This window comes from Manacus vitellinus, unplaced genomic scaffold, assembly GCF_001715985.3.
Source record: "Manacus vitellinus isolate BGI_N305 unplaced genomic scaffold, ASM171598v3 scaffold_17_pilon, whole genome shotgun sequence".
NCBI classification, from domain to species: Eukaryota; Metazoa; Chordata; class Aves; order Passeriformes; family Pipridae; genus Manacus; species Manacus vitellinus.
The window spans coordinates 5,697,758-5,719,342 of NW_021939256.1; positions in this window are offsets into that span (position 1 = coordinate 5,697,758).

Consider the following 21,585-nt stretch of genomic DNA (forward strand, 5'->3'; position numbering starts at 1 on the left):
ATCCAACATACCAAGCACAATCCCACAACTTTACAGGTGGAGCCACATTGCAGCTAGTGACACAGACAGATGACATATTTATTAGCTTGTCAAAGCTTCCTCTGTTTATGGAAGACTCACCCAGCTAAACAAAACAGTCTGCTTCCCATTGGCTAATTGAGCTGGCCCCTGTTGAGAGCCTCAGCAAAGTGCTTGATGAGGCATAAAATGATGATTAATTAATTTACTGCTCAGTTGATCATCAAACTGAGAGGTTTATGATTCTCACAGCGGTCAACACTCTCTCTTCAATGTGCAACAGCATGAGCAGCCTTCTCTCTGGCCTGCTGCTGCCTTTGCTATGACCTGAGATATGGTGGCTTAATTCAGGGGAAACAGGGAAAAAATTAAGAGAAAAGTTTGAAAAGGGATGTACACAGCAGCCTCTTTCAGAGAGGCTTGTGAGTGCCAGAATGCTTCTCACAAAGGGGCTTTTCATATCTCAGCGTTAATAAGAGCTACTTTGCTGGACATCATTTTGACCCAGTGGACTAAATAAGAATCCCCCTAAAAATAACAGTTTCTTCTCTGGTTACATGACTAAAAGTCAGAATTAGAATGAAGTTATGTAGAGACTACAGGGCTCTATAAAGGGCTTCACAGTCGCAAGTATAGGTATGCTAGAAGAGATCAAAATGCCAGTACAAATACTGAGTGGGGATCTCTCTTTTTATTCCTAGAGATGAATTTTAGTAACTTAAAACTCCTTAAAATTTTTTTTATGATTTGAAGATTTAACAACAGGCATTCTGTGTATGGTGGGCAGTATATTTAAAAACATTACTCAAAAAACACATTTTTCCATTTGTACGCATTTGCAGCTTATGTGCACTCACTAAGTGTTTTGCATATGTTTCTGTGTGCAAACTTTTAAGTATTTGCACTTACGGTAATATTATGACTAACTTTTCTCTGAAATGTTGATGTGGTGTCCAGTGTTTATTCCCAATGTGAAGACAACTAAATTCTGCTTAGTTACAGTCATTTAATTCCAGAATAATGATAGGTGAATGAATATACATACAAGAAAGCAATTGAATCCTATAGTCAAACAGGTATGTTTTATGCCAGACATTTGGTTTTATTTTACGTATGGTCTAGGTGATGGGATATATATATATTGGCATGTATATGCCAAAGTGAACACATTTAGAAGTTTCTTTTCTCTCTTTCATATAAGATTGTCCTAGACTTACCAGAAGTACTAGAAGACCCAAGGAAATGTTTGAAGGCCTGAGCATCTGAGTGGGAAATAAATGGTTTGTCAGTATAATGGGAAGAGCTGGTGAGTTTGTACATTAAACTAAGTATGTATAACACATTCTTAGACAGGGTTCTGGCTAAGAAGAACCCAGACAGAAAATGAAATGTTTTAACGTAACTTCAGTCCTTTTATATGGCTCAAAAGAACAATAAGAACAATAAGCAAGTGCAAAAAGGAATTGAATTAGTGCAGTCACTAGATCTTTTGTTTATGAACTATGTTTCTTTGATTCAGCCTTTAGGAAATTTACTCTAGTTTAGATAAACCAGTGGAAGCAGTCTCTTTTTCTTAGAAAAGTAGTGCACAGAAACACAAGTTTGCACATTTACACAGAATGCGGGAAAACAACTCAAAAAGAAAGAGCACAAAACAAATAAATTCTGATAGAGAAATTTAATGACAAGAACAAAAGGGAAGGAAAACACATTGGAAGAAAGGATGAAATATCAGTGTGTTCCAAGAACTTGCACCTTTGTCAAGGAACAGAAAAAGTCTCATTATACAATGTAAATTACAAGATTACGTGGGCCTATTAGAATAAAACACCTTTTAAAATCCTACTCATCTGTCTTTTGTAAAAAGGTATATTTTAAAAAAGGCATAGGCGGGAAATTGATTTCAAAATATTTAGAAGCAGCAATGGAAAGATATTTAGTGTGGACATTTGTGACATGACATGACAGAGTAGGCTGATGTTGACTCTTTGGTATATAAATGGCATATAAATGGTGAGTCTTTAGAAGTTAAAGGTCTTTAGCCTCTAAAATGAGACTATTGGTACTGCATAGATTGTATAAAAAGGAGCCCTGAAAACAAATTTCAAAATCATTATTTAGTCAAAGAGATTGATATATTGTTACCTGATGCAAGCTTTATACTCATACTTTCAGATTTCTAAAGTGCTACTGAAGACATAAGAATGTTATGGAACTTAGTAACTTGCCCAGACAAGAACATATAGGCAGCAGAAAAGGTAGACAATTCTGCCATGGTCAGATATTCACTATTGGTTATTTATGCTTCTTTTGGGAATCTTTTATTCTACTCTATGTTGCTACTCCCGGTAGGAGTGACTGCGTAATGGAAACTCTATGGCTGTCTCTGCAGTGGATATTTTTTGCATAAAAACTTGTCTACCTCTGATCTTTCTGATTTTTCCCCACTGTTCTACGTCCCATCACGGTCTAAAATTCATCATTCTGTAACCATGTCTGCTTTCTCTCATACTTCTTTTTATGATCCCCTTCTGAGGGTCTGTATAAAAATGCATAGTGCTTCATTTTTATAGCTTCATAAAATGTAATGGCAAGAAAACCATTAGCTAATCTGGTTGACTACCTTTGAAACATGGGCTGTAGAATTTCACCTGGTTATCCTTGCACTGAGCTGAATAATGTGTACTTGACTTAAGCGTATCTTCCAGATGGATATCTAGTTTTGATTTGAAGACTTCAAAGGCCACTTCCCTGACAGTTTTGAAAACATCAAAGAGTAGTGAGCTTATGGAAGATAAAAGAAAAATGAGCTAATTGCCTGGATGCTAAAGGGAAATTTACAGCAAATATTTTGGTCCTATTCTGGCCTTTAAAAAATCTGGCTTTCTGGAAAGACCACAAGCCATTATTACACACATATTTAAAACTGGCTTTGTTTTTTTTTGTTTTTAGATCCAGGCCTCACATAGTAGACAAATAGGTCTTTGTAAAGGACAGGCTGAAGCAGAAGAAAATTATGTTCATGGCTTTGAATACAGAATATATCAAACTCTTTGTTAAATTGTAAGCTAGGAAGGGTAAGGGGAAAGACAAGGGGAAGGAGAATGGGAAGGGGAGGGGAGGGAAGGGGGAAGGCAAGGAGAGGAGAAGGGGAAGTAGGAGGTCCAGTCATACTTCAGCCATCTCAAAGGGATTTATAATGTGCCTTTAAAGACTGTTTTCTCTTCCCTTCACACTCTGTCATAGAAAAATAAAAGTTTATATAATTTTCTTCTGAGAAGTATTTTATTTTCCTTGAGTTTATGGGTTTTTTTGCTTTGTTTTGTTTTGTTTTTTATGTATCACATATTAGACTTTCCCACTAGTAGAAATGAATAATGTTAAGACCACATTTAAGAACACATTTCTGACTAATTTAATTAGTTAGTAGCATTGTAGGTCAGATACTTTGCCATGTAGAAAGATTTAAATTATGTCTAAATTAAGCCTTTGCATCTTATTTTTGACCTTTTTTGAGGACATTCAGTTTTGTGTTTGGGTAGTCAACTAACACCCTTTTTTTGTGTTCCAGGACCGAGGTGTCCCTCAGAACAGATGTCCCTCAGCTGACATCTTCAACAGTAGCTTGAGCCATCACCTCTTAGCTGGTATGAACGCAAGTTGGAAATATTTGATTAAAAAAAATTATAACAGACTGAATTACACCATTGAAAGAATAAAAGAAATATTAAAATTGTTGAAACCAGAATCAAGGATATTATAAAAAATAAAATTATGTTTCACAGAGTGAAAATACATGGCACTTAACACAGAATGAGACTTTCCTAACAGCAAGGCTGAAAAGAGTGTAAAATACTTATCTTATACTTATTTCATAGATTGGCCTCGATGAACTATTACTTACTGTAGCAGTTACAAAATAAATTAAAAGGAATGATGACTTTTACGATTTTGCACTGGAATTTACAAGATTTTGTCTTCACAGAATGTGGCTACTCATCAGCAAGGAAACATTCATGACACTCTAATAGTTCATAGTTCACCATAATGACCTGGGGAGAGCTCACATTAATTACAAATAACCATTTTCTGATGACATTCTTCCATCAGTAGGTTCAGCCATGGACTGTGGACAGCTCCTGGAAGAACTAACTATCACATGACCTTTCCCTGGCTACATTCCTACAACGTAGTCATACGGGCACAGCAAAACCACAAAATTTTATCAGATATCTTTAACAATTGATGGTTTTGCCATTAAACATGTGATGGTACATCCTCATCCCTTCAAGGTTGCAATACTCAAAAGACTGCCATTGATGATGGGATCTAGTTTGATATCTCCTGTCTACACACACTTATCGAGATGTAACCCATGCCTGTTGGGAAACACAAAGGAATTTGACATATTTCACTGAACTTGAGAATTTTTGATAGATACCTCTCCACATGTAGATGTATATATTTCTTTGCTTTTGTGTCTGAATAGATTATAGCATAAATGTTGTTGTATTGAAGTTATAATTAAGTAATTCTTGTAACTGTAGTTAATGCTTTTGAATCACCTTATAAATGTTAAGTTAATCAATGATTAAGTACTACCATACCCTTTTGCATCCTTATATTTTTGCATCCATATCCTTTGCACCCTTCCCCTTTTGCATCCCTGACCTCTGTGTAAATCATTCTAAATTGATTCTAATCCAAATTTCCTTCGTATGTTTCATCCATGTAGTAAGTAATAGGGTGAATCTTGCTGTTGAACTCTGTAAAGCTTGCTTTCGTAAATTCATATTAAACTCTGCTTTTTACCAGTACCTTTGATGGTGATTGTTTAAGTGGCCCAAACCTCTCATTTGTGATAACATTCTCTTCAAATATAACATTTAGTGGGTTGAAAAAAATCTTACTTATTTACTGAGCCACACTAATAAATTTCTTATTTCATAAGAAATTTAACCTATTATTAATTGTTCTTTTAGAGCTGATAATGGAAGAAATGATAGTGAAAAAAGGCAGAAAATACATAGCTCAGTCTGACTAGGGAAGCACTGTTAAATCCACAAGGACAGATCATGCATTCTGTTAGGAAGGAATGAGTAGGATGAACAGAATGAGGCTAGAAGGGAAACGCATTATTACTATTATAAATAACTGTTCTTACGCAAATCCAGAAAAAAACCCCAAAACAAACAACATTTGCAATAGAAGTGATTTTGCATAGAGCTTACCAAATAAAAGCTACTTGTCAAATGTTCATGAACTGACCTGCTAAATCTGGCAAACTCCTTTCTTTTCCTGTATTTGTATTGAAACTTTAAGAAATCATTGCATGAAACTAAAATCAAAGCATGTAAAGAGTGATGTAAAAATCTCTTAATTGAAGTAGATTTTAGACAATCAGCTGACATGTCTACTTGCTCAAAGCATATATTTCTGCATGGAGTTTCCCAATCTTCTTATTCCCTTTCTTTAAGATTATCAGGATAGAGATGACATTTGAAGATTACTATAAGATTACTTTGTTAATTTCTTCCCTATTTCTGTTAAACAACAACAGCCCTTGGACCAGGACCCCACTTTGAAAGGCACAATACAGTGGAAAATTTTGTTTCAGCACCTATAAACACCAGATGTATTCTAGATAAAATATAGCAGAAAATCTTCCCAGCCATGAAGGCAGAACTGGTTTAATATAGAAATGTTTACTTAAACAGATGAGTACCTTGCTGTGACAGATCAAGACAGCTACCCTAACAGTCCTTGACAGCTTTTCACTATATAGTCCTGATGAACCATTTGCAATTTCAAGCAGATTTGTTTTGGGTTTTTTTTTTCTCTTGTAGTTCCATTAACTACTTGGCACCTACTTTTTTTCCCCTCTCCCTTTTTTTTTGTTAGGATGACTAGTTTCCCAGGGAGAAAATCACAAATCTTTGTTTTTTATACACACATCATGTTACTGTTGTTGTTTTTGTCAGTGTTGGAATACACTAAGACATGTTTCTTGTCAGCAACAGAAGAAAGCATCCATTATCTATCACTTATTAGTTATTATCATCCTTATTATCTATCACTAGACTGAAAGACTTTTACTTTGAAGATAACTTTGTTCCTTGTACCTTAACATACCCTCAAACTTAAATTTTGCTGTGGATTTATTTTTCTTTGTTTAATATTTTCTCCATTTGTTTTAACCACAATTATAATTAAAACTAATGCAAATTTGGCAAAGTCACTGTTTTTTGGAAGTGTCTTGAGAGGCATTTACTAGGACTAGACTTCTGTATTTGTCACATTGTAAATGAATATAAACTTTAAACCCATTACTGTGAATTCAGAGACTGAATTAGATTGTTGAGTTTTTAAAAAAAGTTAAAAGAACAAAATATTACAGTTAAGCTTGACACTTATGCGTAATACTCTTTCCCCACCATACTTATATGCTTTCATTTGACTTTTCTGTGATCCATTGAAATAGTAAAAAAAAAGCCCAAATGATCCTAGCTAGAATAAATCAGGTACCAAAATTCTTCTCATGTTCAAATTAATTTTTATGTACACATATTTTGAGCAAACAATCACCATAAGTTTCAAGAGAGTGAGTAGGAACTGAGAATTATAACTGCATGTAGAAGAGCTTGGCCACACTCTACAGTCAGAGGTACCTATTCTTTTAAAAAAGTAAGTCTGAAAAGACCTATCAAACCCAATGAAATAAGAAAACAAATAACACTGTAAATTGAAAAGAATAAGTGTAGTGTTTAATGAACACTTATTGACCAATAACCTGCAACTAATGTAACTATAGATTTTTACTTTGGCTATTCATAGCTCTAAAAGGCAGTCATTTGAAGCTGTACAGACAACAGGGTGAAGTGATGGCTAACAGGAATCCATTTTATTAAAAGCTAAATTAATAAGACTAAATTGGAAAGAAATGAAAAAGTCTGCTTAGTTTAATATACCCTTGGTTGTTCGTATTGTTCAGTCTTGATGGTCTTTTAGCATGTAACATTGGGAGGTCAAAATAACCTGTTAGCTACAAATGCCCTGTAATGAGTAAGCAACTGGCATTCTAAAGCCATCCAATAACAAGGATTCCACATTTCGAATTGTACACTCCTTATGTGGGACTAAATTGGACAACCTTTATTTATACTGGGTACTATCTCCCCATGTATAGGCACTTTTTGTTTGAAATAAGAGGTCTCCTTTTAAATAAATAGTCTCCTGTCATTTTTATCAGAGTATAAATAAATCTTCAGCAGCTTAATTTCTGCCAGAATTAAGGGAAGCTTAGAGTCTCAAGATGTAGCCATAGGAAAGATCTATAAGACCACACAGTCCAAATATGTTTTTTCTAAGATGATATAATCTACCGATCACAAACAAAAGACATACTGCACATTTACCAGATCAAATTGCATTGTTTTTATCTCATAATGTAATAAACTCGATTCAGATGTTGTAGCATTAAGTAATTCTCCATTATAAATCTGTGCAAACCATGAAGTAAAACCAGGCATCATATGTGTTACCACATACCTCAATATCAAATGTGGTATAAGCAAATAAATACCTGGAGATAACAATGCAATAGTACTCTGACAATGGAGCCACACGTTGAAACAAACAGTATTTTTAATACATTTTACATTTAATTTTTTTTAGTGAACTTTTAAATAAAATTTCCCAGAAATGAAAACAAAAAGCTGAAGAAAGACATTTCATAAAATCAGCTATTTAAATATTGTTTGGGAGTGAGGACCTGTACTTATTAACTTTCTGTGCACATTATTGCTCTGTGGAGGGTCTATGTGGGCCTGCCAGGTGTTTGTGGATGCCACACCAACCATCCTCTGGCATACTTGGAAGGGCATGATTTGGAGAGTGTTTCCCATTAAGCTTGCAAAGCTATAACATAGAAAGCAGTTTGATTTTCTCAGATCGTAGAGTTTTTCTTTGCTATGTGAAAGAGAAGTTAGGCACCTTTAATGGATTCGACAAAACAGGAATGCAAGCATGTGTTGAATATGTAGAATGCCTCAGCCTGTCAATGGGAAAATCAAGTTATATCTTAGCAGCAGCAGAACAGTTGATTTGAGCACCTTGCTTTGGACTCCTGGGACTTGTGGTTTAGAATTCACTCTCTCAATGAATAAAAACAATAAATCCTTTTCACATCTTACTAATACTCTGAAACAAAAAAAAAAAAAAAAAAAAGAATTTAGGACAGGCAAAGCACTGCTGTGAATTCCCCTCTAATTGGTGTTACCAGCAGGATTCAGAGATAAATATTAATAAATAAGTATCACATCAAGCTATAGGAAGGAGCACTTCGTCACACTAATCACCATATCCTCTTGAGAACATTGAAAAATATTAGAAGACTTAAGATTTGGGTGAACTATCCTTCTAATGGTGAGGTTTGCTGTTAGGCAGTTGAAACATCACTTTGGAGGAGCCAATGAACCTGACCACATCTGACCTCAGGGGAGATGCTCAGAGAATCACAGTCCAAGCCAGAATTCCTGGGGTGTGTTCCACTGCAGCTGTGTTAGAAGAGATGATCGCTACTTTGTGTCTCCCTACTGTAACTACAGTAGTTTTTTGCATTTTCTAAGGGTGAAGAATGAGGCAGGATTTCAGAGGTACTTAAAGAGTTGAACTCCAGTACCCACTTATACCATGAAGAAGGAAAGGAGGATAATTGCTTCTGAAATTCCCATAAAGCACTTGATCGTTTTCTGGAATTTTATCCATGGAAAACTGTAGAATGTAAAGAAACTGCAAACTGCAGTAAATCATTCCATTTTTAAAATATATGAATGTTTTAATATTTTCTTCCCGCTATATGGAATAGAGCACATCTAGCTAGCAAAACAATGAAGTAATTCTATATTTGTGCACTTTTAATTCTGTGATCGTTTTCATAAAAATGTGACTTAGTATAAACCCTGAGTTTATACTAAGGAAGGAGAAGAAGAAACAGTAATCTAATCACTAAAAAATGGGCCATTCTTTATCTCAGGTATACTAATGCAAAAATTAAGAATCAAAATATATTTTCAGCTATATAGCCACATGAAGAAAAATTAATTGAAATAGCTAACCAAAGAAATGTTACATTTTGTTTGAAGCCTATATTTGGTGAAGAAACAGCATGTTTTGAAGGACAAATCATCAAATGGGAATGCATCTTTTTCTTGGGAAAAAAAAGGAAGAAAAAAAGGAACATAAACTCAGAGGGAATTGAGTTTAAACAATGTTCTATGCGTTCTAATTCAATGTACTATGATAGCTGGCAATGTCTTTCATTAGGTCCATGCACTTTCAGTACTTGCTGGTTTTGGTGCAGTTCCCATAAAAGAAGGAAAGCTGAGTCCTACCTAGATTGTTCCTCCTTGCAGCCTGCCACAGGGAAGAAGGCAGACACCACAACTCTAAGGACTAGCACAACAGGTACACTCTCCAGAGAGTAAAGCAGGAAATCTGCAGGACTTTGGAACCTGAGTCCAATTTAACTCTCCCTAGGGCTGGGTGACTTCAAGCTTCAGGGTACAGTGTAACTCAAGAATCATTAGATCAGCAATGACAACTCAGATGACTTCTTTCTATATAAGTGTCTTCTATAGTGGGTTAGAGTCATTAATGTTTTCCCTCCAACTCCACTAATGTTGATTTGTCTCTGAAAACATAGTTTCCATTAACAGGATGCCAGAACATTTACCCCAGCAAATCCTATAAGTGATTAATTAGGGCTTTCACTTGAGAAATTTGGATTGTGAGCTGAAAAGTGCTTTGGCAGAGACTGGCAGTCAAAACATAGCCATGAGCTGACTGTTGTGTCCTATTGCATAGCAGGAGATGATTACCACTTCTACACCTGTAAAACCTTGTGTGAATGAACTCTCTAATTTGCTTAAGTGAATAAAAAGATTCTGCACAGTGATTTCTGACATATCAAACCCCAGAGAAGGATGGGCTATCCCTCAGTTATTTACCATTTGATGTCCTTCATTACAGGTTCCCTACTCAGTATCTAGTATTACCAACTCGATGCAGGGGAAGTTGGACAGAAATTTCCACAAATAACTCCCCTCCTCAGAAACCAAATTCCATTAAGGAGAGAAACAGGTTCCTGAGCCCATATGCAAGGCAGAGAAAAGCCATTATAAATCTACTCAGGTCTTGAGACTGTTCTTGTCCCCAGAGCATATCCTGCATTCTTCTTTCCGAATGTGTTCGGCCATAACTTGACCAGGCGCTAGACTCTTTTTTTGCCTTGTTATCTGTAATTGTTTAGTTTTACCAGTCCCTTAGATAAAATATTAATACTTGGAGTCTTGTTCTTAGGTACCTATTTCCCCATCTTTAACCAGATCAGGAACTCAGGCATCAGAATATCACAAGTCTTTGGCATCCCTGATGTTATGAGACATAAAATCCTTATCATTCTAGGCTAATGGGCCACTCAGAGCCATTCATCAGATGGTAGAGTTCAGAACAGCTCCTGTTGGAGATGCATCCAGTAGACATAATTAACTTCAAAAGCTGGAAACTGGGAGAAATGTAATAGCCTTTTAATGAAAGTCTTTTTTTGTGCACAAACTGCTTTCTTAGGGTATTTTCCTGTAACATAATCTTATTTGACAATAATACTTAAACTGACAGAGGGAGCTTTCAAGAAAAAGGAAAGAACAAACAAGTTTCAAAATTTAATACATGAAGATATAAGCAACACAGGGAAATTAAAACTCAAGGTGAGCTTCAAGGTGTTGGGGGGTGGAACTGAGAGAAGGGAAACAGTGAGCAACGGCAGTGATTGAAGAAGGGAAACCAAAAGGAATCATAGGGCACAAACTTCCACAAAACCTTCTCCATAAGGTGCCACTAAACAGCTGTTGTCCTGCCTCCTCCTCAGCAGCCCTCCTCAGCAATATAAAGCCATGAGTGTTTCTCTGTGGCTTGCCCTTTAAATGTTCAAAAGGGCAAATCTGGTGAATGCCATCATGATACCATTTCTATATGTACAGATGTTGAAAGTGCATGAAATGTAGGTTTTAATAGTATTTTAAGACTAACTTGAGGAAAAAAATTTAAACCATGGTTTGTAAAGATTCAGCTTTGGTTTAGTGTAAACAGTGGAGTCATGCATACCTGTTCTGTTTTCTCCGTATGGTCACAAAGAAGTCAGTCCAACACCATCCTCACTGGATAAAACTTTCACAAGAAGTTTGTTCACAACAATTCACGGATAATTTTACATTATTATTACCCAAAATGTGCAATTAATATTCAGAATAAGAAAAAGAAACAATAAAATGTATTAAAGATAAACTTTATTCTAATTCTTAAAATTCTAAAGGACTGTTTGCCCTCTGTAAGTGCCTTTATTACTTAATAATCACAGTCAAAAATTGCTTTCCACCCAGACTGGTGTTACCAAAGTACAACTGTGCCATAAACCCTAAAATCTTTCTTACGGTAAACAGTATCCCTGTCTTAGAAAGGTATATGAAGAAAAACCAACAAATCCAAACAAAATTTTGCAGTTATATACTGAAACAAACCTGCAGCTCAGTAAGCCTATGAATGGAGAACATCCTCGTAATGTTTCTTTGTCTTGTTTTCCAAGGAGAATTCTACCTCAAACACCTTCAATAAACAAATCTAGTGGAATATAATGTACAGAGAGAGGCACTTAGATACCCCAGACCAAACCACTTAGGACTTCATAGGTCAACTCTGTCTTAAATTCTACCAGGGAGTTAAGCAACAACTGGTACAGATTTCTGCTCTGTACTCACTGTTTGTATCTTCTTTTCAGAAAGACAGACAAGCAATTTCATCATCTTAAATATTATTAAGGTGCAACCTCATAAAAAAATGCAACCAAAATAGGGATATTTATCACAGGTTTCTCCAAAACAAGCTTTATTCATGATCCCAATTGGGGAAAAGAAATTGCTACACCAGTGACTCTTCTGCTTCTCTAACGTCACGATCTGACAATCAATACTGTACTCTTCAAAATGACTAGGATTACTTTATTTTTAAAGCACCTATAAAGCATCTTTATGATGTATATATATTTGCAGTGATTTTTTTGAATATTTTTATATTTTGAAATTGCTTTCAAAAAAGGGGTTTTTTATATATATATATATGTGCATGTGTGTATGAATGTATTTAAATATTAAAATAAGATGTATTATATTCTATGAACAAATTCCACATTTGGTACAAGCTAAGCTAACATAATGCATTCTGTATTGTGTATACTGTAGAGTTATTATCCATTTATTTGTTATTATTTTTGCAATCTGTGTTTTTTCCTTACTCTTTCCTTAAAAACTGAAAGTGTTGGTATTTTAACTGAGAATGACATAGAAAAAAAAATTGGCCATGCTTGTGACATCAGGTTTATCCATAAGAACTATACCTAACTGTTTTGTTTTTTTTTTTACCTGATGTTTACTTGAGTTAAGGATGTAGCACCTCCCTAATAAAGGCGGTTCAGACTCTGTCTTCTATAGGTACCCAGTGGAGGGAGAAAAAGAGATTTACTGTAAGAACTGACTGACACAATGCATAGCAAGAATGCAGAGCAGGTGAAAAATTTCTGAAACATTTAAATAATCAGAGAGACCTTAATGCGCAAAATACACTACATATATTGGAATTATTGTTCCACTATAGACTTTAAAACATCACAAAAGTTTTATGTGTCATTTATGTACAAATATTTGCAGTTATGCCTGTGTGCATCTGTATGAGTGTATGCATATGGAAGTATAGCTCTTGACATATATGTTTGCCTCCTGCAAACACTTCAGGAAGTAAACTAACTAGCAAGAGTGTTTAGTAATTCAGAAATCCCACATGAGTACTGCTGAATATGGAGTCTGGATTCTTAATTGCAGTTATGCAGCTTGACAGTCTGATTCTAACTTTTACATATGCACAATTAACTAACAGCAGGATCATCCCATCCTTCAGCCAGTCTGGTCAGCTGCCCAGAGATGCTAAATCAGAGGGGTGGTGTGCCTGGAGCACTTTCCAACACAGTTTCTGTTACACTGGTTGTTAGCTGACATACAAGGCAGAAGATTAACAGCATTTTTTTTTCCACACTAACAATCAAAACAACTTGGGATGGGGCTGGGTAACTATCCTGGCACATTGGAGTGGTTATGCGTCAGATAGTCAATGTTGACAAAAACCAAACTTTGTACCAATGAACAACAGGCCTAAGTAATAATCAGAAAAGACAAGGAAATTGTTGGGATGGTAGAAAAGGATGATTATTGCTTGGGACTGGAGATCTAATGCTGAAAGCAGCCCGAAGACCCATCACAAAAGCTTATATAGACATTTTTAGAGGTTTTCTGTGGCAGGTCAAAACCCATGACACCATATTAGCAGCAAGACTAACCAGAATTCAGTTTTTCTGATAGCTAATCCTGGAAATTAGTCACAAGGTTATCCCTGTGATTTTGCTTTAGAAGCCTATGAACATATGTTGAGCTGATTACTTAAGTAGACATTGGTTCTTATTAAGTGACTGAAAACACAGAGTCAAAGAGAAGTAGACTGACCCATTTGTGAATTATGATGAGGTTGGCATCCAAAAGACTTTGGAAGGGAATAATTATGAAATGTCTGTCATTTCATCATAACAGTCTGTCTTCAATCAAAGCATGTTGTAAATAGAAGTGTTCAGAAATTATCAAAGGAAACAAAGTTTTGTCAAAAAATGCTACTTCATAGTCTGAAGTCTTTCATTTAAAACATCTTGGGTTCAATGAGATTTTAGCAAACTCCAGACAGAGTTCAAAGAGAACCCTGCCTGGATTCCTGCAGAGTCTGCCTGGGCTACAGACATTGGAAACAGCCACCATAGGTCAGATCAAAACTAAATTAAAAAGAAACTTCCAGTGAAATTGGAATCCCAATTTTGGGCCAACTTTGCTTGTGAGGTATTTTTACTGCTATTTAAAAAAGAAAACTTTGTATCTAGCAGCTACAGGTCAGGACGGTGTTTGTTATAGAATAGATTTTTATCTGCAAGAAAAGACACATAAATTACTTAAAATTAGAAGAATGTGACTAAAAATGCACATTGTTCTTCCACTATACACTCAAAAGAGGCTCTGAAATTGAAACAAATCAGTTTACAACTGACTATTAAACAATATATTCATTGTATGTAAAAAATAAAATTCCAGGTGTTACAGATGCCTCACAGATCTTCTTTTGTTATATTTGGTGACTTTTGAAAACAAATTACAGACGTAGTGTTCATTACCAAAATGCAAAGGGAATACAGAAATTCATGCACACATAAAATATGAGTACAGTGATTCTACATAATTATGTTCAAGGTCTGTGTCTATTCAAGAGATAAGTGTATAAAATCTCAGATGATATTTTTTCCATATCTCAGTTCCTTTAGAATTATTACAGGTATCTCTTCATACCATTAATAAAGTGGTTTAAGGTTGTAATATATATAGACTATATATGTAACATACATAAGTATGGATATTTAAGTATCCAAATTAGTAGGTACATTTTCACGTGGTGATGGTAAAAGCATTAAAAGCGTAGAATAGCATCACATTTTTCATTCACCAAAGTAACTAGCAAGCATATCAAGCATAAAGTATTTACATATCTTATTGGTATGTTCCCTGCCTCAGATCAGGATGGCATATTTAGTAGACTAACTGGAGGGTATGTTCATCTTGTGCAAGATACTTAACACAACACTGTCTTTAAAGCTCCTAGGAGTTTTCAAGTAATTTTTTTTGAAACCCAGAATTATTTCTGAGCCCTTCTGTCTGTACTAAAAATAAGAAAACTGGTGTGTTTCTTATCAACTTATTTGAAAGAATCCTATTGAAAACTAAACTCATTTCAGTTACATGCTGAAGTGATTGTGCTAAAGGGCCTTACTGTATAAATGGAGCACGCAAGCCAAAAACAATACAAGCGTTTAGCTGCTGGCTTTAGCCAGTCTCTTTCAGTGCAAATCATAATTGCTTTAGGACTTTCTGAATCCACTTTTGAATTCAAAGCTTCAGACAAATAATTGGATTTCCTGAAAACATGCTGAGCTATGTTGCTCTCCCTGTCTTTCTTCATGTCCTCAGGGCTCCAGTCTCTGCTTTATATCAAACTGCACCTAGTAGGCTAATTGGAGGGATGGGTAGATCACTCTGCATTAACATGTCCATCTGTATTAAATAAAATCTCCTCAACAGTCTTTATCATCTTCACCAGAATTATCACTTCAGAGCTGAAAAAAACAGGAAATAAGTAAAAATGTCTGTGTAATTTACCAATGGCTCGGGTGTCTTAGCCCTGTAGACCTATGATCCAAGCCAATTATATACTAGCTGACTTATTTTTACAGTATTTTGACATTGTATATTCACTTTATGTGTCTCACTGACTGCAGGGCAGCTCTAAATATGCTCTGGGCTATCTGCCTAGACATTTCTAGCTCTAGGTAAAGTACAGTTGAAATACCATTTGAGTTTGATCTGCAAGGCTTGTAAATATGTAATATCAAAGATTAAGCCCTTCAGTTTCCCAGTATTGTAATAGGTGTACAAAAGATATCTTATTAAAAAATGAGATGTGGTTTTTTTATTGTTGTTATTTAACATTAATAGCATGCAATAAGCTGGTGACCTTTTTTCCCCCCATATCTGTAGAAAAGGAATAATCAAGCTAGAGTGTCTGCTGAGACAAAAACCACTAAAATGTTCATTGCTGGTGACATCTCTGGGGTCAGGTTTGCACTAAGAGTTCTCCTGGCATAGCTGTGTTCAGAGTCTGAAAATATTCACACCTTCTTGCTGACCTCACCGTGTTGGAAAACACTGAAACCCAGTACTGTGAGGGCACAGTATTGCTCTAGGGGAGGTTTGGATGGTTTCACTTAAGACATCCAAGGAAATGGCATTAGAATGCTGACAGAAGTCTTCTTTTGTGTCTCGACACCAATTTGATAGTACTGCTCCCTACTTAACATGCTACTTGCAACCTCATTTGCTACTGCTACCATCTTCACTTTTTTCTCTCTTTGCTATCCCAAGCACAGCAGACAATGGAGACACCTCTCTAGTCTTCAGAGAAAGCAACTATCTTCTGCAATCTCTGTCTATTAGCTTGATGGGGTTTGACTTACAGTTTTGGTTCTCTGAGAACTTTTTCATTGTTTTTAATGAGTTGTTTAAAAAGGTTTCTGTGTTCTTGGATTCTATTATTTTGTACTTATTATCAACAGAAGCCATTTTGTGTAGCTGAAGTAGAAAGGCTGCCAATACTGCAAAGAAACATGCATTAAAATATTAATGTGCAGAAGCATACATACCTGACAATCTTTTCCATATTATTGCTCTTCTGGTCTGAGTCTGCAAGAGTTTAAGGTTGATTTTAGTCTCCTATGGTTTGTCCTTTTACATGATGTATCCTAAGAGTCTTACTGGATATGACCATAGGACTAGTGCCAGAATTCTGTCTTCTGTCAGGGGCTAGGAGAGGAAGCAGGGCTAGTGCCACCTGCTTCCCATGAGACAGCAGGAATCAGAAAACCAGAAGTCACATCAGGACTTACTCTCTGCTCCATGCCAAATCTGAACAGATTTATCAACACAGTCCCTATACTGACCCTTTTGAACTCCAAAAATTACTTCTATCCATGTTGAAAACAGACTAGATATTCCTGCTTTCTCTGTCATATATCTTAGCCAGTCTTTATTTATGGAAAGACTTTCTTTATTTTACTGTGGCTACTCAGTTTCCTTCACATCCTGCCTGATTCAGGACTTCCCCATCTGAGAGAAGATCCTCAGCAAGCTTTTCCTTTGGCACTGTTGAGGTTTCTTACTCTTGGTTTGGCACAGCTGGGATATTGTTACAGTCTCTGCCAATTATGGATGGATCTTATTACTGAGGTTAAGTTTTAACCCACCCGTTCCCACCATCATTTGAAGATGTGTAATAATTTTGACAAACCTTAATGGCCATTCCAGATGTCCATTTGCTGTGGAGTGACCCACAAACTATCACATTACAAATGGTCAAAAAAACATACTCACCATCTGTGATGATGTTTGAGTTTTGTGCGCAACTTCTGATATATAAACCAGGAATTCAGTTATGTTTGGTAATAGAAAAGTTGGCCAAAGCTGGAATTAAATCTGAATATTGAATAGAATATAGCATCTTACATCTTTAACAGCTGAATCAGCTGGTTTTTTTTAGAAACCAAATTTAGCCTGATGAAGAAACCCTTTGTCAACAATGTAGCTGTAACCATAATGGACTAGACTACGGTTTCATGTGTAATTATTCCACATTTTTTGCAGATAAGAGGTAGTAAGATGAAGCTGTAAAACCTAAATCTGAGTCACAGATGGTAGGTTCACAAGATAAAGCAGATAGAAAGGCATCTCAGGAGGGCTCAAGTCCCATCTCCTGCTCAAAGCAAAGTTACCTATGAGGTCAGGCTGGGTTGCTCAGGGCTTTAGCTGGTCTTATAAACCTTGAAATGCTCAAGAATTAGACTTGCACAATCTCTACTTCACTGAACCTGTCCTGTTTCAGTTTACACCTTTGACTCTCATCCTCCCACCGTTTGCCACTGAGGAGAGTCTGACTTGATCCCCTCAAAAAGCTACTCTAGAGTGATGGAGCTAGAATTAGTATTGACTCCCCTTAAAGCTGTCTCTTCCCCAAACTGAACAAAACCTATTGCCCCAGGCTCTCTTTAAAGGGTGAATGCTCCAGCTTCTGACCATCTTGGTGGTTCCCATGCCATATATACTTCATTTGATCAACAAAATTATTTTCTGAACCCAAACCTGGACTCAGTATTCTATATCATGCAAATGTCTGCTGAGTGAAGAGGAAAAATAACTTGCCTTGACCTACTGGCTGTAGTTCTGTTGCTGTAGCTCAGGATGCAGATGGATAGATACGTAGATAACAGTGCAGTATAGTGAAAATGTCTAAGCTATGACTTCAAAGGCTTGATCCTTCATGGAATGAGCACTTTAGGACAGGGAAAATACTGATTGGCTAATGGTGGAGGGGGACAGACAGAAATGCTCACAAATCAATATGATTGGCAAAAATGTCCTCTTTATTAGAGGAAAGACAGCTTATATGCCGCCTGTGACACAGAGACGTGATTCTTCCCCAGGTTACATTGGATACATAAGGAAAACACACTGAGCTGTAAAGTACCAATTGGACCACAGTAGGTGTCTATAAAACTTGTTTTTCTGCCAAAAGAATTCCTCCTTCACCTTGGCACAAGGCCTGCAGCCATATTAGTGGTGCAGTATTTTTACTGTCTGCACCCAGCCATGCCAAGGTAAAGGTCTCAGAAATGCAATAGAAATTGTTCACACAATTTCTGTCCTCTGACAATTGGCTGTTTCAGAAACAACGGTGTGATCACTGGCTGTACCACTTACAGCGGCTCTAAGCTTCAGTCAGTGGGATTGCTTCAGCCTGTAAAGATCTCCAGGTCAGTCACTTGGATGAGCATCTTGACTTGAAAGAGTGTTTGCTTAACTTTGAATATTGCCAACCTGGTTAATGTGGAATTCTATTAAAAAAAAGTAAATCAGTAATAAAATCTCTATGTGCCCATTTTCTCCTGCTTCAGAGTTTTCTACCGTGGGATTTGTATTGAAAGAAAATGGATCAATGCACTGTGCCAAATTTTATCTATGAACCCTGTTGTGAAGCTGCAAGGAGTTGACATATAGAACAGGTTTTCCATGACTGTTTAAAATATGACCAGACATCCTTCACAAGATGCCAGTGGTAAATACTTGATTGGCATAATTCTTTATGGAAGTATTTGATTTTACTCTAGAGTTTGGCTAGGTTAAGGTAAAAACTTATACCCAAGACACTACCTCCATAATCTTGGGTTATGTTTAAGTTTTTGTTTTAAAAATTGCTTTTAAACCTCATCCTTTGATGTTAGGATGGAAATGGAAACATTTTCTTGACACTGTAAACATGTTAGCAAGGCTGCAGTCAGGAAGAAACCCGCAAACTTCATGCATGTGTTGGAACAAATCAAGCTCAGTGACACTTGGGGGAGAGGCTGTTTGATTAGGGAAGAGATTGAATTGTCCTTATTGGTATGACATGGAAGCCCACAGGCCTCTGCTCTACTGCTTTCTCATGACCTTGTATAAATTAGCATTTTATGACTATTCTAGGCAGAGGGCAGTTAACTGCTTCATTAGGAGAAGGATGAGTTTCTCTAGCTTTTCAGAAAAAAAAGTTGTTGGCTTTGCATCAGAATAAACATGTTGCAGAGTCCAGATGCCTGCAGCCAGTTATTATTTAAGCAATAAAATCCTTACAGCCTTTTGGCATCAAGCCTTATAGTTTTTGTGGGAAAGGAAAAAATGGTATTTTTTTCCTTCTTGCTATTTCATTTATATCAGAGAAATGGAATGTCTTTCACAGAGTATTGTATGTACTTCTGTAATTTGTAGATGTAAAACCAAAAGGCCCCTGTGATTCCTAAATGTTCTATAGCCAGCTTCTTTCTAGACTCTTCCAAAACTTACTGCTACACTATTCAGGACAGAAACCAATACTTGGGTAGCTCTGCTTAAATCCCTCTGCCCATCCATCACCTGATAGAAAATATGACTGTAATGTTGAAGTAAGGAGGAGCTACCTTTGTTTTCCTAACAGGAATGTATTCTATAAACATTTCTTTAAAGTCTTTAAAAAGACTTTTGTTTAATCTAATGCCTTTTGGATGTTGAGTCATTAGAATTTGAATCTAGCCAAATTGAAGTTAAAAGTCTATTTTTTTTATGGGAAAGATTGATTATTAATTGCTTGAGGACCTCTCTTCAATATGTAGTAGTACTCAGCTCATTAAAGTTTCTAAAGCATGCTCCTGAAACCCTGCCCTGGTTCAGTAATTACAGTAGTAGATCCAAACGCATAAAGTCTCATAATCTAATGAAAGGTGGCAAAATTAAGTAGGTTTCTGCACCACCTTTCAGGCAAGAGACAGAATTCTAGCTTTAGGGAAGCAAGAATGCAGTAGGCAATGCACTGTCACAAGTGACAGAGGGGGAGGTGGAGGACTGAGGTGTAATCAATACGATTGAAGATACCGTACAACAGGCAAAAAGCAGTCAGAGCAATCCCTGCAGAGCACTGGCCCAGATGGCATCACACCACCCACAGAATGCTCTCTGAATGGCATGAAGGGGGGCACAGAAACTAGTACAGCACTGGGGCAGGGCATCCTGAGCAAGTGTAAGTTTCCCTCCTAAGTTTGTAAGACTCAGTTGTACAAAGGTATGACCGATCTGCTCCATTGTTGGTTGTTAGTCAAGTTTCAAGCAGGAAACAGTACTGGAAACTCACAGAGGCCCCTCCCCACCGAGACATCTGTAGCTCTATTATTCAGTGATTTAAACTGCATCAGCAGAAACAGAGGTATAGTGGGGATTCTAAAAACATCTTCAGAAGCACAAGGTACAAGAAAGCTTATTATGGAAGTCTAATTTGAGACACTGCTCCTCACAGAGGGGAAACGCACATACACACATTAGTTTAGACATGAGAACTTGTGATTATATATTAATTCTTCAGCAGAGATCATACATGAACTGCAAGATTTATTTTGTCTAAGACATATATATTAATTTTTAAGGTTTAAATATTCAATTAACAACTTTTAACACTATATTTTTTCCTTGGTGTAGACTCCTAGCAGTACTGAGCAGGAATAAACTAAGGATTCAGCTGGTTGAATTTACATAACATCTGCTTATTTTTTAGGAGTAAATATACATCTACTTAAACTTAGAATACTTCAGATTAACTCAGTTTTTCTTTCTCTTTAGGGAGGAAATACTTATTTGAATCATACAAAGTACTTTTGAAGAATATAGACTCATCGCAGATGTTCAGTAGTAAATAGGTCATGTGATTATTAAAAGTATTTTGATAATTTCTTTAGCATGTATCCATTTTTAAGTGCTCAAAAGTTTCATTCTTTGTTTTTCCTTAAAGCTTTTTATGACTTAAGTTATGTCAAACTAAAATTTTACTGTGAATCAGAAATGAATCTTCAACGTCCTAATCATTTACCATGCTTTAGCACATATGTCAAAACACATGGGCTAGATGTTGGATAAAACTAAACCAGAAGGTCCACTCTAGGAGTGTAACTCACAAGCTGCAACCACTAATACTCAGTAGTCACAGAACTTACCTAAAGAAATGATCCCAAAATCTCTGTAGGATACCACATGCCTTCATGCACAGGTTCATGTCTTCAGCACAGATTTTCTTGTTGAGCAGGTTTACATTTATAGTGCTGGACTCTTTGCGAGAGTAGGTGAGACTGAGAAAATTAGGACATATAAGACTCTAACTGAGATGGAACTGGAGAATAACTTCATTCCTAAACTAAGGTGTTTCCTTTGTATGCAGCTTGAATAATAATGGCACTGAGATGTAAAAAGAACATAGCATTTTGTGTTATAA